Source organism: Dermacentor variabilis, chromosome 3 (assembly GCF_050947875.1).
Source record: "Dermacentor variabilis isolate Ectoservices chromosome 3, ASM5094787v1, whole genome shotgun sequence".
Lineage (NCBI taxonomy): Eukaryota > Metazoa > Arthropoda > Arachnida > Ixodida > Ixodidae > Dermacentor > Dermacentor variabilis.
The window spans coordinates 23164505-23180189 of NC_134570.1; the positions used below are offsets into that span (position 1 = coordinate 23164505).

The 15685-nt window shown below is 44.9% G+C and overlaps 1 protein-coding gene across 2 annotated transcripts in view; it reads right to left on the reverse strand.

The window, feature by feature from the left end:
* Positions 1-15685, reverse strand: part of LOC142575274 (cytochrome P450 4V2-like) — a 90855-nt gene that overhangs the window by 63479 nt on the left and 11691 nt on the right. The gene's annotated exons all lie outside the window — the stretch shown is intronic.

The following is a 15685-nucleotide window of genomic DNA, read 5'->3' on the forward strand; positions in this document are numbered from 1 at the left end:
ATTAACCTGAATTAACTGTAAAGCTGACGGATACGTTTAGCCCATACACTGAAATACATTGTGCGACATGGAATTCTCGTACAATCACAGCAACAACACCAGAGAACAGTAACACAAGCAAGATTGGCCTATGCGCGCTGGCTATAGGCGCTGAGCTTCCTCTTTGTTATTCGTAGAATGACAGGAAATTGGTGATGTGGCCACATTTAATTTGGTCCCGCCAGCGCTTCTGTGTATGAAAGCAGGCTATGTTTGACAACCCGCAAAGTATAGTCTTTGCAGGTGCGTACGTGCGGCCTGAAGGGATCGAGGACAGTGCGAAAGGATGTCTCGCGTTCTTTTACTCGCATATCTACGCAACACTGACACGATAAAAGGTTTCCGAATAGCTGAAGGAGACCGTCAGGGCAGAGCACCTTCCGGCCCGATTGCCGGGTTAACCCGTAACACCTCAATCGGCCCGTGACCACCAGCGACGGTAAGAAATAACAAGCACGAGCAGACTATACGGCCTTGGTGGATGAGAAACCAGTCGCTTACCTTCATAGCCCCTGGCTGCGATTTCGCAACATCAGGCCTTTATTCTCTGCTAGCGACTCCCTCCCCTATTCCACGCTTTCACTGAACTGATTATTCCGGTGCGAACAAATGTCCGCAGCATTCGCGTATCGCACATCTACCATCTATACCGCCTAGTTTAAAAGAGAGAACACGTAACGGCACCTTGTACTTCTTCCGGTATATCGAGGCCAAATACGTAACCTCGCAGTGCCGGAAGTTAATAGGAGACACTTGACCTTCCGGCTGTAGCACTTTCATCCATTCATTCTCTAAAAAAAAAAAGAAGAACAGACACAGCGTACAGTTACCCTGACACGCTCTTTTCTTTTTTTGACCAACACAGCAACGGAAACTTCCACAGTGCGCCCACTGGTGCTGCACGTTAAAGAGCCAATAAAGAGGAAGATTAGCTGAGCTGTATGACTAGAAAGACCACCCCTACGCAAATGAAAACGGCCACACTTACCGCCAGAAGATGTTTCATCGAAGCCGCCTTGACGTTCCCGAAGCTCCTCGCCGACACTTCATTTCTTTATGACGGCCTCTGTTCGCCTAGTTATTCCTTTTTATTTTTATTATTATGATTAAAGATAGACTACATTGCATTCTAAAGGAACCAAGGAGTAAACTTCGCGAGTTTCGAAAACATTTACTGCGCCCGAAAGGGCAAAAATACGAAGAGATAGCTTAATATACTTGATAGCTTATATACTGTACATCACATGCACTGATGCACTGGCGCTGTGGTTTAGACAAAAGATTAAAAGAAAAATCGAAGTTCTTCCTTCGCTCTTCTTCTCGTAATCAACCCCTTACTGCTAGATTAAGTAAAAACAAAGTTTGGGAGGAATGTTTCATTTGTCTATAATGATTTAGCGTTTCTCTTTAACCCTTTCTCAGCCTATCGCATATGCTGCGCCAAGTTTGATGCCTCAAAATGCTGGTTTATTTACTTATACGTTTACCTCAGAGGTTCCAAAGTTTGGAACAATGAGTGAAAGAAGGATGGGAGGGGAGGGGGAGTGCAGAAATAACAAAGCGAGTAGGTGGCACATAGCACAAAAAATGCTCCATTTGGTAAAATGTACAGATGTAGCACTATAAACAACTGAAACAACTTCTTAGCGAAACAAGTATTCAAAGAACACATCTGTAGAGTATGTAAATGACTACAAAAAAAAAACGAAAGCAGAAAACAAACTTTATGCGATGAACTATAGTGAAAAATCTAAGACCAAATCAACTTTATGCATACTCGACGTAAGAAAAATGAGATTACGCGAAAAAATGCAATTACCTCAGTTCTGAAAACTATTGGCTGACGTATCTTAACAATGCTATCTGGAAGCCCGTTCTGCAGTTTAATCGCACGAGAAGGTAAAGTTAGTTGTTGAAGGCGTGCCTTCGGACAAACGGGCGGTGAGAACATGCATAGTTATTAGGAGTGGGAGAATATAATAGTGTCAACTACAAGCTGAATATTACGCACTAACAATTTGTATTCGTATTTGACAGGAACCATTCGGTATTTTTCGAATATATTAAACTAAACAAATATTGAATATTAGAAAATGATTGTTGAAGCCTGGCTGTATATTAAATAAGCTATCGAGAACTGTATTAAATGAAACAATTAGAAAAGTTCTCGAAGCAATGCAGAAACAAAGTGATTAATGCAAGCTCTGTTTTTTGGTTTTGCGGCGGAAGCGTACATTACAACCTGGTATTTTTTGCTTGTAGTCTGCGATTTAGTATCCACCGCCGTGCCTGAGTAGCTTTGCTGATAATTTTGGGGGCGCGGGGTCAAATGCGGGCCATGGCGACCGCATTTCAATGGGGGCGAAATGCAAAAACGCCCGTGGGGCACACTCATTCCGCCCACGGTAAAGAACCGCAGGTTGACGAAATTAACCAGTCCCCACTATATCGTGCGTCATAACAATATCGTGGTTTTGGCACCTAAAACCACAGAGTACAATTTAAAGAAAATCGTAGGCGACCCTAGTCTTTGACTTAGGTGTTTCTTAGTGGCTCTCGCAACTCGGCGTTGGTGTTCTTTAGGTTAATTTTAGGTGCACGCAACACATGAACCGAACTCGAAAGCAACTCTTTTCCATTAATTAGCCGGTTAAATATCACGCCACCTTCTTTCGTGTGGCGTCATTAGTGATGTCATTCATTCCGCTTTCTACTTTCGCGTTTCCAGGAATTTCACCGAAGTGGTGCTCACGTGACGGGTCTCCAAGTCTACGATTCTCTGCTTCGGTGTGCGGTAATCAGTGATTTCTAATTAATTCTAATTATTCCAGACACTTCAGTAACTCAACTTGAAGCTTAACCTATGCTCTGATGTCACATCTATAATGCAACCCATAAGTTTTGTACTGCAATATTTCTTTCTGATTTATATTGAATTTCATCCCCGGTCGTCTCAGTAATTTCAAAATAATTCTAATTATTACAGACACGATGGTAACTCAACTTGTAACTAAAATTATGCTCTGATATCATATCTATAATGAAACTCATTAATTTTGTACTTTCCAATTTTTTTGTATTTTTCTGATTGATTTGAATTTCCTCCCACGTCGACACAGGAGGTGAATCAGAAGTGCTGCGCAAGAAACAAGAGTGTCACTCGTTGCTCGTGCCACTAATAATGTAGTGTTTTTGACACTCTAGTCATGTAGCAGTTTTAACGTTTAAGCTACAACTAGTGATGTTTTGATTGCAACGGGCCCTTTTTCATGCGACTACGGCGCACAAATTCTTAAGCGCTGTTGCAACTTAAGGCGGCGTTAGTGCAAGGAATCCACCAAGCCCATCGATTGCTACGTCATGTTATAAGAATGAAGGGAAAATGGTTTATTACCTTAGTCACACGGCTCCAGTTACGAAAACCCACTGCATGCATGAGCAAGTTAAACGTCCGCGTTTACATCAGGCTACCGTCTGTCCCACTGCTCGAAAAGTCCCCGCCTTTATAACGTCGTCTTCCCTAAGCGAGTCGGCTAGGGAATGTGAAGACTGCCCAGCACCACATCAGAATCGTCTGATCCTTTGCTATGGATCCACGCCCATGCTCGCAACACTCCGCAGTAACCCCGCCTCCGAATTTCGATGGCATGGAATATGCGGTAGGGAGGCAACCTGCGAATCCCAGGTCATCGTCGTTGTTTAGTAGCATTGAATGAGGGTCCCCCTTTCATCCTTAGTTCAGGCTGTCAGGCAATGGTAGTGTTGGTGGACTTTTTTGGGACCCGTCAAGAGTCGGTGTCCACGCTGCGTTTACGTCTGGATAGACGCTGATAGATGGGTGGGTGTTTGCCTTGTGGCAAAACGTCCAATTAATGCCTTGGTGGTGTTCAGACGTGACATCACCTTTTATTTCTTTCTCCACAAATTCTTATTTTATTTAAGCAACCATTTATTTAGCTGAGGTTTTTAGCGCACGAAAAGGGATGAGAGACAGAAGCAAGACGCGGACACAGCGCTATCTCGTCTCTTTTCTGCACAGCGCTTCTAACATCTATCACACCGCTTCTCTCGTCCCTTTTCGTGCGCTAAAAACCTCAGTTATGGAATACCAACACGCCCTAACCTACTCTCTTTCAATTTATTTAGCGTTTCTGCAGAGCCAGTCACACAGTAATTCTTGGAAAGCTTATTTGTAACAAGGCTCCAAAGATGTTAAAAGGCGATTCCTGCAGTTTTTTTTTTTTTATTGACAGTAAGTGATCTTGTGTTTAAAATCGATTATTTGTCCCTTATAGTTAGCTGTGTTTCTTGCACTGGTGAATCTAGGTGAGGTACATAATTATGCCAAAATCAACATTCTTGTAAATATATATCTGCGTTTGACTATTCGATACTTACGATTTGTATTCGATTCGCATTCGAAAAAGTTGATATTCGCTCACTTTTAGTTATAATTAAAGCGGCTCGAAGTTTATGCTCGAGAAACATAACGCCAAGTCCATAGTTGCGTTTATTAGTGATCTTTCAGCTGTGGATAACTCAACAAGCCAATTACTAATCAAATAAGTACTGTACGAATTACGTTTTACCTCAAATAACATTGAATTGGTTGTTTTTTGTACAAATGTACCCTCCATAGCCAGAAACAAAGATGGGCAATTTGTTTCATTTTTACTTCTCGTGGAACTATGCTTGGGCCTTGCAGGGTTGATGTCCCTTTAAGAGCTAAGGGAACGCTGGGAGCTTCTTTTGCCAGGGCAGCTGAGCATAGCAAATTCAAGGCTATTTTCCCTGGAGTTCTCGCAGTTTCCAGTGCAGTACTTTGGGAACAAACACAGTAATTGCGCTCCATCGGTGAATACCGGAAATGTCGAAAATTGAGTGAAACGTGGAAAAAGCAGTAATTGCTCCGGCGTAAAGGAGTTGCGGGCATGGTGTTGTATTATCCAGTGCGGTTTCTTGCTCCCGCGGCGCTTCGAGTCGGGCGCTTTAGAGTCAATTCAACTCACCTCACGCTTTTTTTTTCAAGCCACTTCGTAAACGTCGTCCCTCTGTGTTATTATCATTAAATGTATGTAAGGAGAAATTGGAGCCTCGTAGAGGACGCCGGCCATTCCTCTGCTTTGACGTGCATTAAGAAGATGAACACTCTTGGGATAACAAATCAACAGCAACTCAAAAGCACTCAACATGTTCCCACGAATAGTTCGCAAGTCGTGACACAAGAACTACCAGTTCATGATCCAAATTCACAAGCTACAACACAAGTGCAACACTATCCGCGTCTTATTTGGCTTCCCCGGGCTCCAAATATTTACCCTGCTCAATACCAAGAATTGCGAATAAATTTATGCTGCCGGTAATAGACTCGGGATATCTAACATTGTCACACAACTACACTGAGCGCCAAGGCCGCATTGAAGTATATACAGACAGATCAACCATATTGATCAAATTTGTGCTTCAGCGTTTTCGATTCCAGTTTACGAGGACCAGGCAACATACAAATTGTCTCCCAGTACTCCATCAACCACAGCCGAACGTTAAGCACTTCTCTCTGCAATGAAATTTATATGTTCACAAAGATAACTATGATAATAGGTATAGCCTTAAGCGATTCTCAGACATGAGCACTTCTCTCCATAAAAAATAGGTATCAATATCAATTCAAGTATCAATTTTCGTTCAGCAAATGATCCTTGAGTATAGAAGGTACAAAAGGCTTACACCACTGAAAAAGAGAAACAACATGATCTAATACCCCTTGTGAGATCGTAGTCATTGTGGAATACCAGGGAATGGTGCTGTAGATGCTTTAGCACGCGAGCCTCATAAGAAGGATAAAACTTGGCGTCTTCCTTTGTCAACAAGAGTGGCGCGCTGCGCTGTTAGCGAAATCCGCGCCCGAATTACAAAAGAGACTTGGTTTAATAATGGGACACAATGTTCAACATTATTCAGGATAGATCCGCTTATAATGTTCACTATACTGATCAAGGTCAACCACGCCATATAGGGTGACCCAGCTAACGTTAACCAATCTGTTAAAAGAAAAAAAAATGATTGAAATAACACGCTACCAGACACAATTTTAAGACCTGTGACGTTCGATTGCCAGAGGTCTGGCGAACGAACAACGTTGCTCTTATAACTCTATCTTCCAACCTAAAAAAAATATCATCCACAAAAAGTCTCGGTGCCCCATTGCAACACCGTAACATGGGCACAATCAAATTGCTGAGAACGTGTAAAGAATTGAATTTCCTACCGGCATCATTGACAAGCATCACTGATCCTATTCAATTTATCTTTACAACGCTGATTACCTAATCACCGCTTTTGTGTTTTGTTCATTAACTGCTCTTAGCATCCTGTTTCGGTTCTCGCCTTCTATTATTGTTCATCAACTGTCTAATAAATTTCTAAGACAATTGTTAGGATTTTAAATCCTTTTTTCTCTACTGTTTTATATTCTTGTCTGAAACGTGTTTTGTGTTTTTTTTTCACTGTTGTGAATTGCCCTTTCCCTCTGAAATGTACTCTGTACCCTGAGGGTAACATAAATAAATAAATAAATAAATAATCCAAGAATTCAAGATTGTATTGTCGAAGTACATGTAAAACATTGGTGCCAAAACCACTTTCTGATTATGAGGCACGCCGTAGTGGAGGACTCCGGAAATTTCGACCATCTGGGGTTCTTTAACGTGCACCTAAATCGAAGTACACGGGTGTTTTCGCATTTCGCCCCCATCGAAATGCGGCCGCCGTGGCCGGGATTCGATCCCGCGACCTCGTGCTCAGCAGCCTAACACCATAGCCACTGAGATATATATATATATATTAAATCGACAGAGGCTACTTCCAAAAGAGAAAAGAGGTCGTTAAAGTCCAAGTCGTCGAAGGGGCAGCGCAGCACCGACACAAGGCCAAGGCGCAGCCCGTCCTCGTCTTCTGGGAGCAAGTGGCCCAAGTGTTTGGCAACACAAATACAAAAATGGTCATGCGCTTTGCTTGCGTTTTCCTTCGTGAAAGCTCTGCGCTCGCTGTGTACTTTCCTGTCGAGAAGGCTATGTCATGCTGACAACGCGCTGTAAGGATTGGGGGGGTTCAATCCAACCGTTCGTAACCAGTTGTCAAGATTGCAGTCGGGCATGAATTAGACGGTAGCTGGCCCATGCCGTCGTCCAACTTGTCCATGCTGAGGACGTTGTTAAAGGGAAGGACTGCTTCTCATCGAGAACGAGGAATATGGGTTTATTTACAGTATCTACATAAGGAAGTTGCAGTTCATCAGTCTAGCATGACTGCGAGAGAAAGTACACTGAGCAGCCGCACAACAGCGGTTTATAAACACTCGGTCCCCCCTCGATCCCAAGGTGAGAGAAACGTTCGACCAGGCATCGTAGACGAGGGCTTACACACACATCTCTTTGCGCGAGGTTCACGGTCCCCAACTGACGTCAGACGGTCTTCGCAGAACTCGGAGCTGACGTCAGGAACGGCACATCCGATTCCCCGAGCTGACCCCCGCAACGCGGCCGCCGGTTGTCCATTGTCTTGCGTCTTGAACGGCGCGTGGGAAGGGGGCTCCGGAGACGTTCCCTCGGCAACTCCCCCGCTCATAGCAGATCAGGTCGGCGGTGGCGGGTTCAGTAACAATAGTTGGTCCGCCGATCGCGTTTAGTCACAACGGCGCCGAGGCTAGAGCGTAAGAAAAGTTGACGCCGCTGTCGCAACTGGCTGGCAAAACTTGCACCTCAGCGGGCCGTTCTTAACAGCGCGTGCCGTTCGTGGCCTGGAAGTACCAAGCACGAACCGTTAAAGAAAGGAAAGGCGCCCGAGATAGATGACGATTATCGTTGTAGGACGAGATAAGCCCCGAATGGGTGCAAACTTGTCTCGGAGTGCTGTACGTGACCTAAATGACAACTGTCGAGAGCAACCAACGAGGAGCTTTACGATATATATGCAGAGTTCGAACTGGTGCAGATTACATTTGCCCGCCTCCTTAACCCACGCGCAGCGAGACGTTGACACTCGTGCCGTGTTTGCCTTCTGCCCTCGTTGGAATGCAGAAGCCGATCTTGGGCAAGATAGGCCGCTCTTTCCTTGCAACACGCAAGAACGAGTTATGCATATTAGTCACGTACCATTCGAGTGTACAGCAACACGTCGTCACTTCGCTTTTGGAGTTATTTCACGACGTCTTGATTTGCATTAGGGGATAGCGGCGTGCACTTAATTCTGTCGCACCTTCTTATGACAAGCGGTGTGCCAAAGCTGCACAAGGAACCTTCGCCGAATTCTTGCCGTGTAGGTGCAGTGTAACTCTTTCAGAGGTAAAATCTCGTCATGAGAAACAGGGCGGGAATATTTGCAAGACACATGCACAGGCCATCAGAGACATCCATCTACGAATATAGTGCTCCCTACGGTCTCACTCACTCATTCGTGGCGCGAACTTTGATTGCGCCTGCTGCAATGGTATACTTGAATAATAGCGACTTATGTATTGTCTCAAACACAGCTTAGGTTTATCCTCAAAGGAAAAGTTAAGGGTCAATAAAGAAAGGGGGCGTGCACGAGCGCATTGTCAGTTCGCAGCAAACAACTGCTGTGCGGTCCTCCTTCGGTAGTTGCGTATAGACTCGGTGGAAATAAGAGCGAGCGAACATCTCTCCGCCGACGCCACGATTTCAGCATTAGCTTTTAGAAACTCAAACACATCGAAGACAATCCAAAGCATGATAAAAGGGATTTCGAGAGAAAAATGTTATGCATTGCCAGAGGTACACAGTTTAATGCGTGTGATGCACTGTGAGCGTCCTGTACATAACGTTGTTCCTACATGCATAACATGTGGAAGAAGGCACATCAGCAGGATATGAAGGCCAGAGCGTCAACTTTCATACGCTTGTTTTACAAGCAAGAAAAACCTGAAATGTAGCGGTCGAAAATAAGGAGTGTCGGGCATCCGCGCTCGAAGAGGTTCGTGGGTCGTGCGATCAAGGCGCACGTCCGCCCGATAAGCGATATCGCACGGAAAGGCGCGTGTTGACCATATACGGGGGCTCCGTAAACAAGGTAGGCTTGTCACGTTCGAAAGTCAGCCGCGTTCGACATGTCGTTTGCATGCACCGTACCAGCGTCACGCCAGTTTGCACAGTACCAGCATGCAGCGTACCAGTTTGCGCCAGCATTACGCGGCCGGCATGTAAACTTCTGGCACGGGTTTTCACACAGCTTGTTGTTGTTTCAGAATCGTGCTGAGACGCCAGGATTCACCGCTGGTTCCGTGCCACACGAAGACGATGGACGCTACCAATTTTTCGGCCTGCACTTTAGCCGGCGAAGCACACGCACCATAGGAATAAGCCCGTGCCGAGGTGCTTGTGGGGCGACGGGGCAACAATTGTTATATCCAACGCTTCCGTAGCAGGCAAGCGCTCAGAATATTATGCGGGTGCCATACGGGGCACTTTCAATCGCGATCGAGCCCGATCGTGATCAAATTTCTCGATCGCAATCGTGCGCAAGTATAAGCTATTCTCAAATCCAGACGTTTCCTCCGAACGTGACCTATCAGCATTGTGCTATACGCGCAATGAAACGCCCACTAGTGCGTGCATCTGTGGCGCTGCTCGCCCTTCGCCACACGTGTGCGGACTCAGAGACGCGTAATCCGCGCTCCGTGCGGTCGGGCCTTTGTGTACGAAACATGCACGCACGCTCATGTTGACGCTCCGCTTCTTGAACAAGCGTTACCACGACAACGTTAAAAAAAAATCCCAGTTGGTAAATATAAATAAATTCCCTCAATTATGGCGTCACTTGAAGCCAAGATGCAGTGTTGGAGCGTTAAACACGATCGATCAATCAGAATCAATCAATCAATCAATCAATCAATCAATCAATCAATCAATCAATCAATCAATCAATCAATCAAATTATTGGGCAGCATATCGCGCAGTAAACAAGTCAAGCAATACAAAGACGACATTTATGATGATCGATAGCAACGAAAACAATATCGAGTGAACGGGTCAAACATTTCTCATCAGAATACCAGCAGCTGTGTTCATGTCGCTCAGGATCTAAATTTTATTTTGGTTAATTAAAGAAACAGTAAGCATAAGCCGTGTGAGCGCGAAAGTGGGCCCGTATTTGTCGAATTATGCGACTTAGAAATACTGGACAATATGTTCCCTGGTTAAAGTTAGAAAATACTGAACCCTATAGCATGCGGGTAAGAAAGCTAGCAGCTTTCAAAAAAGCAAGCTGTTTAGAAATTAAGGACCAAAACACCGATCCTCCTACCCTTGGTGGTGATGGAATTGTTTTTGTTATGATAACCTGCATAACAGTTCCTCAGCGCGTATTTAATCTGTCGTGGTACAAGAATGAAAGCTTGTAATGCTTGCTTCCCTGACACAAGCACAAACACACAAACGCGCACATTTTAACACAGGACAAGAATGCGAATGGGCCGCTGCTTGAAACAGTGTAATAACGATCTCATGGTGGCTAGCGGCTCTTTATGGCATATGAATGTAAGAACAGAAGGTGGCGGTCAGTGGTTGATCATACAAAATGGTGATTGGGCTGCTGCTTCTTGCTGCGGCTAGCGACCCAGTCCTGTTTTCCTCTCGGTGAACAAACGAACCATTGAGAGAGTCGCTCGGTTGCACGCCCCGAGGGCAAGGGTTGCAACAGAAATCGTTCTTGGCACCGAACACCCGGGACATTGAAGGTCACCGGGAGTATTTACCCACCGGCACAGCGTTCGAGCCTACCTCCGCGACAGTCACAAAGAACATCGCCCGAAGCAATGTGGCGTCGAAGCGAACGCAAAGGTTGACGTCTTCACGCCTTATGTCACATTGTAAGCGCTGCGAGTTCATTCTAAAGCAATTTAACTTAAAACTGTGCTGTGTAACGCCTCGAAATTGCATAGTAGGTGTTGAGGTGCGCCGTAGTGGAGGGCTCCGGATTAATTTTGACCATTCGAGGTTCTTTAACGTGACCCCAAAGCATGCTACACGAGCGTTTTACATTCCGCTACAATCGGGATTCGGCCGCGACGGCCGGTGTTCGAACAAGGGACCTCGTGCTCAGAGCAGAACGCCATATAGACACTGAGCCACCACAGCGGAGTATACTAAAGCAACGTCAATTACTTTATTTTCTTTCGCGTGCTCGTATACTTCAACCCCTAAATTTCTTCTCAAAGTGTCACTGCAGTAGTTTCCTCGGTCATAACAATGGTTACCGTCAAAATCAGGAAGTCTGTTTCTCAAGAGTCCCGTTAGGATTTGGTAAGGCTGATTCTGTATGTCGCGAAATCGCAGTAACAGGCTGGAAGAGGTTAAAGCAGACAGCGACTGCCTTTTCCTGTTATTGCTCATATCACGTGCGCATGCTGCGAATCGTCTGAGCACGTGAACGTTTCTGTTGTTTCCTTCTTTTTTTCCCCTTCGGCTACGCTTGCACGAGTTCTTCGGAAAGTAGCGGTGCAGTCGTGCGACGCTGCATTCTCAAGCACGTGCCTTGACAGATCTGTTCGCAGGCTGTCAGGCCGTCCGAAAAGGCTGCGTAGGTGAAAGCACGGTGCAAGGGTCATGCCCAGAGACAAAAATCACACGCATGGCGCTCGATTCGTAAACAACTCAAACTGACAAGCGTGGAGTCTTTATCAGAAAAAAAAAACATAATGGCGAAAGCGCGCATCAATCACATGCTGTTATCAGTGTACACGGTAGCGAATTCCATGTTTCCTTTCTAATCATCCCATTTTTTTTTTTCACGACAAGCAGCATTCGTCGAGAGCATAATATATGCCACCAAACACAAGGCCCCGAGATCCGATACGGCGCCCGAACCCGAAATTTCGCGCCCGAACTGGCCGCCACTGACGCCATCGTGATGTCAGGTCCTCTCAGCAGTTTCGTGCACTTTTGTGTTTTCGTACAAGATGCGTTGAATTTGCTCGGCCGGCAATGGTTATTCTGCTCAAGAAATACATTTTGGCCACTTTTACCCCACTAAAACGAACATATGCTTAGTTATATATGGAAAAGAATGTTCAGCCATTTTTTGTGAGATGAATTCCGTTACTTTGATTTTTTTAATCGCAGCACTTCTATAGAAAGCCAACAAACAAAATAAATATGCAGATCCAACATATCAGTCCTTGCATCAGATACAAAAATCAGTTCTTGGGAAGCCCGCAAGGTGGAGGAAGGCTGCACACGTAATCTATGAGAAGCTAAGCTTTCGCCAAGTGGTCATGAAAGGCTAGAAAACTAGATGTGATGAGTGCGACTGTCTTTATTTTCGTCATATAAACAACGAGAAATCTATCTTACGCGATGCTTATGTTTATGAGTTGCACAGGTCCCAACTTTATTAACGCCATACAGTGTTTATGCAGTACACCGCTCACAAGATATGCCGGAATGCAAGCACTAATTCAAGCGAATGCTTGAATTAGTGCTTACAATGCATACTGCGAGGCTTCGGCGCAACGATGTTACGAGTACGAAGGCGATGTTTGATGTTCACCAAGAAAAGAATAACGGGGGAGGAGGGGGGGGGGTGCATGCACGGTGAAGGGCGACACATGTGTGTCAATAAATCGAAGGCTTCTGTACCCCTTAGGTCACAGTGGCACATATCCATTGACCCAAGAAAAGGGTTAACGAAATATAAGAAATATAAGAAAAATCAAAGAAGACGTCTTGTGCTATTCCAATAAGAGCTTAAGAGATACCTTTGAGCTGACATTAAATTACTGTCTTTTTGAAGTAATCTATTGTTTGATAACGCGGATTATATGAGCACTCACTCACACTACCTTCTTGGCTAAAATCCCGTGTTATATAATTACCATGGCACATACACAAGTTTTAAATATGCAGTAGCCCAAATTGCGAAAATTAAGTAAATCGTTCAATATTATGCACCATGAATTCCACGAAAGCGTCTGTGTGCTTTAGAGATACCTATGAGGCTCCATTATTAGAGATGTTTAGAATATGGGGATCTCTAGAGCTCAGGCTGCTCCAACAAGCGACCGCCTGGCGCTCGCGGTCTGCCCCGCAAGGTGGTTGGGGGGGGGGGGGGGTGCTTTAAAGTAGGGTTCACGGCTTGCGTTAGCGTCACGTGATTGCGGCGCAAATAATGGCGAATGAAAACATAATGCCATAGAAAAAAAACATGAAATAATGCAATCCGTAATATCTTACAGGATGTAAAGTCAACCTGAGAGTTCATTATTTTCAATGAGGAGGCGCCGGAGGCGTTCTTGAGACGTTCGCGGAGACGTCGTGGCGACGCAAAGCAGGTTTGGGGCATCCAGGCTATTTCTGGAATTTAGCGTTACGGGCATGTGAAAACCCAAACCCAGGGATGCCGCTTGGGGCCGGCCCATGCGCAGTGGCGTGACGCTAATCGTTACGCGCCTCTATATGTGAGGGCGCCTGTTCTAAACCAGTTTACTGTGTACATGCTTTACGTCGTGTTACGATGTTTGAGTAGCAGAACAGAGGTGAATATGTAATGAGCGAGAAGAAAGGAAACAGAGGGGCCCGATTATTATTAGTCAAATCGCAAACCAACAAACAATGACACGCATAGGGGAAATTATTTGTAGTTCTTAAATGAAGTAAAGAAATAATAAATAAATGGAAATGAAAGTGGATGGAAAGACAGTTGGCCGCAGGTGGGATACGAACCCACGCTCTTGCCAACTGAGCTACCGCGGCGCCGTTTTCCCATCCATTTTCTGGGGTATTTATGTATATTCTACTAGAACTAATCCTGGGAGTGTTAGCCAGCGCCACTACTCACGGTCATGGCAATGGATGTAAAACATCCAATTTACCTCAGGCGTCACGAAGTACGGTAACTTTTTGTATGAGCTACAAATAAGTTATTCTATGCTGTCTTACATGTCATTGTTTATTGGCTTCTTATAATATAATAAAAATCGAGCCCCTCGGTTTCCTTTCTTCTCGCTCATTAGACATCGAGGGTCTCGAATCCGGCAGCTTCTATGTGTTGAGGTAGCATGTGGGGGTTTATTGATCAGTTGCCTTCAACCAAATTAGTACACGTGTATATATATATATATATATATATATATATATATATATATATATATATATAATCAGCCTGGTTACGCCCACTGCAGGGCAAAGGCCTCTTCCATACTTCTCCAAATACCCCGGTCATGTACTAATTGTCGTCATGTCATCCCTGCAAACTTCTTAATCTCATCCGGCCACCTAACTTTCTGAAGCCCCCTGCTACGCTTCCCTACCCTTGGAATCCAGTCCGTAACCCTTAATGACCATCGGTAATCTTCCCTCCTCATTACATGTCCTGCCCAAGTCCCATTTCTTTTTCTTGATTTCAACTAAGATGTCATTAACTCGCGTTTGTTCCCTCACCCAATTTGCTCTTTTCTTATCCCTTAACGTTACACCCATCATTCTTCTTTCCATAGCTCGTTGCGTCGTCCTCAATTTAACTAGAACCCTTTCCGTAAGCCTCCAGGTTTCTGCCCCGTACGTGAGTACTGGTAAGACACAGCTGTTGTACACTCTTCTCTTGGGGGATAATGGCAACCTGCTGTTCATGATCTGAGAATGCCTGCCAAATGCACCCCAGCCCATTCTTATTCTTCTGGTTATTTCACTCTCATGATCCGCATCCGTGGTCACTACCTGCCCTAAGTAGATGTATTCCCTTACCACTTCCAGTGCCTCGCTACCTATCGTAAACTGCTGCTCTCTTCCGAGACTGTTAAACATTACTTTAGTTTTCTGCAGATTAATTTTTAGACCCACCCTTCTGCTTTTTCTCTCCAGGTCAGTGAGCATGCATTGCAATTTGTCCCCTGAGTTCCTAAGCAAGGCAATATCATCAGCGAATCGCAAGTTACTAAGGTATTCTCTATTACCTCTTATCCCCAATTCTTCCCAATCCAGGTCTCTGAATACCTCCTGTAATCACGCTGTGAATAGCATTGGAGAGATCGTATCTCGCTGCCTGACGCCTTTCTTTATTGGGATTTTGTTGCTTTCTTTATGGAGGACTACGGCGGATGTGGAGCCGCTATAGATATCTTTCAGTATTTTTACATACGGCTCATCTACACCCTGATTCCGTAATGCCTCCATGACTGCTGATGTTTCGACTGAATCAAACGCTTTCTCGTAATCAATTAAAGTTATATATAAGGGTTGGTTATATTCTTATATATAGCTTTCATTGATTACGAGAAAGCGTTTGATTCAGTCGAAACCTCTGCAGTCATGGAGGCATTATGGAATCAGGGTGTAGATGAGCCGTACGTAAAAATACTGAAAGATATATATATACTGTTGTGTTCATATAGGAGGTTGTGGCCAAGTACTGCAATCCTGCTCTGGTGAGGGAGTGCGTTACCCGGTTCTGGTCACCGGGGTCAGGCCACACTCCAGGCCTGTTTATGCAATTTTATCAACACGCGGATTTTTTTTAATCCGGTGGAAAATTGCGCGGCACCGGGATTCGAACCACGGACCTCTTTGCACGCGAGGCTGGTGTTCTACCTCTACGCCACCGCTGCTAAGTCTACATGTATATATATATATATATA